General features: G+C 39.1%; 1 protein-coding gene across 1 annotated transcript in view; it reads right to left on the bottom strand.

Annotated features, from left to right (window-relative positions):
• The window catches only part of Inpp5f (inositol polyphosphate-5-phosphatase F), an 85,535-nt gene that overhangs the window by 76,750 nt on the left and 2,274 nt on the right, over positions 1–6,511 (bottom strand). The gene's annotated exons all lie outside the window — the stretch shown is intronic.

Genomic DNA, 6,511 nt, shown 5'->3' with positions numbered 1-6,511 from the left:
AAAAAAAAAAAAAAGAAAGAAAGAAAGAAAGAAAGAAAAGAAAAGAAAAGCAAAGACAAAACCAAAAAAGATATTATTTTTGATAAGATGAAATTCCCACAGCTCATGGTACCTTCCAAGGCCTTTTCACTTTTATAAGGTGAGTGGACCACTAGGAACTTACAGGTGAAGGAACTTCATAGAATGAAACCAAAGAACACCTTTCTTCCCATTTTACTAAGAAGAAAACAGATTCTCCCAGGGGATGGGGTGGGAACCACTTAGACCTCAAACCTTAAGACTCAACTTACTGAGCCAGGCATAGTGTTCTCAGCACTCCATTTCCATTAGCCCACCCTCGCACTGGGAAGGTAGAGGAAAGGGAATCAGAGTCAGTGTTGTCCTCTGGTGCTCACTGAGTTCAAGGACAGCTAGGGCATAGGAGACCCTATCTCAAAACAAAAAGACTCAGATCAAATCTTGCATATAACTGTGTTAAGGCTCTATGCTAGTATCTGTCTCGAGAACTCCGTGTCTCCTGCACCGGCCCACATGTCCTGCTGGTCTGGTAGCAGAACTACTCATCTTCCTACTTTGGCACAAACTGGGTAGACAGCCTCCAATCCAATGTATTACATGCTTCTGTTTAGTTTGAGACTGGTTCTCATGTCACATGCAGGAGCCTCAAACCCCTACATGTCAGAGGATGACCTTCCTGCCCCCACCTCCCAAATTCCAGGCTTACAGGTTCACATCACCAGTTTATACTGGGTTCTATGCAGTACTGAGGATAGCACCCCAGTTTTGTGCATACTAGGTAATTCAGAAGACTGTGTGTGCTTGTGTATGTGTGTGTATAAAAAAAAATGCTAAATTAAATGGAAGAGTGCTTCTTCAAGAAATAAAAGGACTTGAAAGTTACAAGGAGAAATGCCACAGCTCTAGAAATAAGTCCAAGAAGGTCGGCTAACATACCAGCAACAATCCTCAGAAACTCTTCAGTGTGCCAAGCACAGCCTCCCTAGCAAAGGCAGGTGCCCTGGGCTCAGCACAGGGAGAAGAATGTTCGTATCTGGCATAAAAGTCATGTTTTATGATGTGAACCATCAGGAATCTTAAACACACACACATCACACACAAGCTTAATATTACAGTACATACAGTTCGATGTTAAAACTGTCTAATGAGATATATTAGTGTTACATTAAAGGTCCATATTACTTTTAAAAAGTAAAAAGATATCAAGAAAGAATAAAATTCTGTAAACAAACTAATATATCTTGATATATCTTACCATTATGTTAAGGAAATGCAAAAGTAAATTTGAAAGAACTTGAAACTAAAATAAGTTTTTGGAATTTTCTGCTTTTTTTAATATCTCATACATATGTGTATGTGTGTGTATAAAAGACAGGGTCTCACTAAGTAGCTCTGGCTGGCTGGCCTGGAATTCACAGAGATCTGCCTGCTTCTGCCTCTGCCTCTTGAGTGCCAGAATTAAAAGGGTATGTACCACACCTGTCTTAATATAATATAATGTTTATATGTATATGACATAATTTTTATATATAATTCTTTGAGAATTTAATAAGATGTGTTTTGATCATATTCACCCTCCACACCTCCCCACATTCTGGTGTTTTTCATACAGGGTTTCATGTGCCTGAAGATAGCTTTGAACTTCTAACCCTCCTGCCTCCACCTTCCAAATTCTAGGTTTAAGGCATGTGAAAATAATTTAAGAGAAAGCATTCCAAGGGACCTAAAATCCACCTGTGTTTCTCAACTAGCTTTACCAAGGAAAATAATGACTGGATTTTTTTTTCTTTTAATGAATGGAAGCAGTTCCCTTAAGGGTCTCTCAACATCTGCAAAATGAGTCATCCTACAAAGCGTGCAACTGAATTAAGACACTGCCAGTGTGCTTTGAGTACTATAATGATGGGTGTTCAATGTTTAGCCTCACTTTTAAAACACTATTTATACAATATTACTTATATATCACTACCAACCAGAAATAACATTTCCTCTATTTTGATAAACAGACTTTGTTCAAGTGTTCTCAGTTCACTTATGGCCAGTTGACACATGATGATCACAACTGAGATCAGCTAACAAGTCATGACTTATCAAAGGCTCTAAGGTATCACTGTACCTCCCAGACTTGTATAAGCAAGGCTAGACTTTAAAGAGTTATGTTTTAAAACATTTGAACAGGAAAAGAACAATCTATAAAAATAGACATACAGAGATAGCAGCACAGTTTGTAAAGACCTAACACACTTAAATCCCCATAAAGCCACACCAAAATGAGAAAATACTGAATCAACAGCACAGGTGAACTGGTTTGATTTTTCCAATAGTCTAGTGTCTGTGTCCAAAGACATGAGCCTACTCCATCATAAAGTCCAAGGATCAAAACCAGCAAAATCAACCTTTGTGGCAGAAGGGTCAGGGCCAGAGGCAGGGAAAATAAAGTATCTATGTGTCCCACTTAGTTTCATTTAAAAAGAAAGCAGGTCTACTGAACTCCACAACTTTCCAAGCTGGACTCCCCCCATGACTAAATAAAATGTCAATGAGAAATGAGCTCAGGACCAGAGTCAATGTTCTAAAGTGTTCTAGTCTCTATTTAATCCTCCCAACAAGCCCTTTGATGCTCAAACTATACAAGGTGAACAGGGACGATAGTTATTTCAATACAATTCCGGCAGATATCTTATGAGAGACATATACTAGCAGTCTGGACACAAGTGCATTCTCCCTCCATTCAAGAGCTGTGCTAGCTGGGAGGCCCATAATGCCGGGCTTCTTGGAGAGCATAATGCAGCCAGGTTCCTGAAGGACCACACTGAGGTCACCAAGGTCTGCCACCTGGCAGCTCTACCCTGTGTCAGTCTTTTCACCCTTGCCACTCCTTCCTCAGTGTGCTGGCTTGATGGTGCTCTCCTAGGACCAAGTCAGAATACAGGTACCTAGGAATCAGGGATTAAAAACAAAAATTCTTCCCATCTTTAAAAGGGATTGCCTTAAACGTTTGCCCTTCCCCTTCCAACTCTATCTCTGCTCTGTGTACTCTAAAAGGTTGCCCTGAAACTAGATCTAGGATTCGTGCAAAGCTAGTCTAAGAGAAGTTTCAGGTTACTGGTCCCTGGAGGAAAGAGTTCCCATCCAGTACATATCAATGTCTACTCAAAGATCTGCCCCATGATCCCACTGCAGATGCTCTAAAAACCCAAGAGAAACCTGAAGAACTGGCACTGGCTGGAAAGGCTATTTATCAGTCTATTACATAACAACATCATGGAGTTTCTTATAGCTACATAAACTAATTTTGCAGGAAAGGAGGTAAGGCAGGCACAGGGACAAAAACAAATGCGAAGCCCCCACTATCAGCCCGTGACTATTTCCCTTCGTGTGCTGGTTCTGACATGCGAGGGGCTTCTTATTCCCCTATAGGTTACATTACAGCACTGAAGGTGCCCATGAAATACAAATCTTACAACCTTGTAGTCAACAAGGTAGAGGTTTATAAAACAACCATGTCAGCGCTGAAGAATGTGGCTTTGAAAGCATACACTGGACTAGAAGCCTTGGCTCGCTCTCTCTTTCTCCAAGAATTTGGACAAACTATTCCTCTGTGCTTCAACTTCCTCATCTGTAATAGTAGACTAATGACAGAAACATCCTCAGAGTTTTACTGTGGGAAGAAACAGAATAAGACATACAGTCCATTAGAACACAGAACTCAGAAAATGCTCCACAGGTAAAAGGCTGTTGTTGTAAGCTGGTATTAATCTTGGGTGAAGATACAGGAGGCAAGCTAATGTAAGAACCCATTCTGCCCAAATGCCACCATACTAGCACTATACTATATGGGGCAAAAGAAATAGTACAGACTATAAAGCTAGTGTCTTTTAAAAAGAAATTAGAGACTAAAGACACTAGGAAACCTGGTTACAACAATATTATAAATGATTAGGAGGCCAGGCATGGTGGTTCATGCCTATAATCCTGGAACTCAGGAAACTGAGGCATGAGGATTGGGGGCAATTCAGAGCCAGCCTGAGCTAAATAAGATACTGCCTTTAAAAAAAAAAAAAAAAGAGTTAGTTTTCACATAATATAGTTTCCCATGATGTGTCTCAAGAAATATATATTACATGTATATTTCAATTCCATAATAATCTCTCATTTTAAAGTTGAGTTAATTTGACAGTGAAAAATAATTTCAGGCTGGCAAGATGGTAAAGGTGATTGGGTAAAGGGGATTTCTGCTAAGTCTGATAACCTGAACTTGATCCCTAGGATCCGCAAAGTGGAAGAACAAAATGGACTCACAAGTTGTCCTCTGACCTCCACAAGTACAACATGTATATACAACATGTATATACATACCCCTTTCCCCAAAAAATAAAAATACAATAATTTGATTGCCAAAACAAGAAAGAGCAAGAAGAAGAGCAAGAAGAGCAAGAAAACTTCATGTGGATTCTGATAACTGGTATTCCCTCAAAAAAGAAGAAAGGAAGAGAGAAAGAAAAAAAGAAAGAAAGAAGGAAAGAAAGAAAAAAAGAAAGAAAGAAAGAAAGAAGGGAAAAGAAAAGAGAGAAAACAAATGTCCACTACTATTCATCATTTAAAGTTTCATTTTGCTACATATAGACTATATGCTTATAAATGCTGTGGGTATAGCACGTGATTTGAGATCTTTCATGGTCACTCAGTCTCAGAATAAAATGAGGTAACACAGAAATAAATTACATAACACTGCCCCATTACACAAAGCTGAAGACTGGAAGTAATTCTAAAATGGGAAAGACTGCATAACTACACCCAAAAATGTATTGTATTATATTCTTTTTTAATTTGTTAAACTACAATCCTCTTATATATTTATTTTTCAATTAACACACACAGTATTTTTTTTTTTTTTACATTTTCAAACAAAATGTATTTCTGCTGCTTTCTCTCCTCCGTCATCCCCACCATGCTCCTGGTCTTCCCTTGGCCCACCTCCCAGAACAACCTCTTTTCTACACTGCACATGTCACATTACCTTCCCCTCCTTCAACTCCTCTTTTTCCTTCTCCTGGTTTCCTTTTGGTTAAACTATAATTCTTAGTGTCTGACTCTCTTAGTGTCAGTTAAATTCTACTCTCTGGAGAATACACAGCACTCAATCACTTACTGCGATCACTTTACTGGGAGAAGTTAAAACAAGCTAAATATTTTTTTCTGGTGGCTCTTAACCTGAAATTGTGACAAGCACCTAAAAAAAAAAAATTAAAAAAAAATCAATGCTTTACAAAAACATAGACTAATCACCATTGTTAGGAAAATAAAAACAGACAAATATTTATACTATTTAAAAAAAATTAACAGTGTCAAAAAATAAGGAGTCCTATCTCACATACACACACACTCACACACACATACCCACAGGGGTGGAGGAGAAAAAAGATGCTGGTGTACTAGAGGAAAAAAATCCAAGTGTAAATTCTCACATTTCTCAATGGACTGGAGATTCCTCACTCAATTAAATAAAGCTTTTTGTGTGTGTTTGTTTTGTTTGAGACAGAATCTCTCAATTATGTAGCTCTGGATGTCCCAAAATCCGATATGTAGATTAGGCTGGCCTCAAACTCACAAGAGACCCACCTGCCTCTGCCTCCTAATTGTTGGGATTCAAGGTGGTCACCACCACTCTTGCCTAAATAAATCCCTTAAAAAGAATGACTTGGCCGGGCGATGGTGGCGCATGCCTTTAATCCCAGCACTTGGGAGGTAGAGGCAGGCGGATTTCTGAGTTCGAGGCCAGCCTGGTCTTCAGAGCTACACAGAGAAACCCTGTCTCGAAAAAGCCAAAAAAAAAAAAAAAGAAGAGTGACTTGGGTAGGTGTCATACGTCACACCTGTAATCCCAGAAGCAAGGAGGAGGCAGAGGCAGAAGTATTGTTGAATTTGAGACCAGCTATGGTACAGTCAGTTTTAGGCTAGCCTAGGCTACACAGCAAGATGGGGGTGGGGAGAAACATCAAAATGGGGCTAAATCATCCCTTTTTTTACAGCAATAATTTAAGTGTGAGAAACTTACGAGTTATATTTAATTCAGGTTAACTCAATCATGAAGCATGCTCTGTATCATAAACACTTTTCAGCCCAGAGACACCAAGATTAGTAAAGCAAGGCTTTGTGCTTAGTCCTGTGTCCACTGGAGAAGTCACAAACTATTACCACCTAATGTGTAGGGAGGGTTATAATTGTGGTGTGTACAAAGTACACAAAATGTCAAGAAAGAAAATAAATGTGCCCTGTGGATGAGGGCAGATGGCCTTGAATATGAGTCTCATACAGTAAAGTAGGCAGGAGGGGGACGGAAAGTCACAGGGATCCCAAGCTATAGAAATGGTTATTTTAACTTTAAATATCATTATCACTTATTTTTTTCTGATGTCTCCAACAAAACTTCCTGTTTCTGGTCATTCAGCATGTAAAAATCACAATCCCAGCACTGACTGGTCCTATAACA

This window comes from Mastomys coucha, unplaced genomic scaffold (genome assembly GCF_008632895.1).
Source record: "Mastomys coucha isolate ucsf_1 unplaced genomic scaffold, UCSF_Mcou_1 pScaffold21, whole genome shotgun sequence".
NCBI classification, from domain to species: domain Eukaryota; kingdom Metazoa; phylum Chordata; class Mammalia; order Rodentia; family Muridae; genus Mastomys; species Mastomys coucha.
The sequence above is the reverse complement of the archived record's forward strand: the minus strand, read 5'-3'. Positions and strand labels throughout refer to the sequence as shown.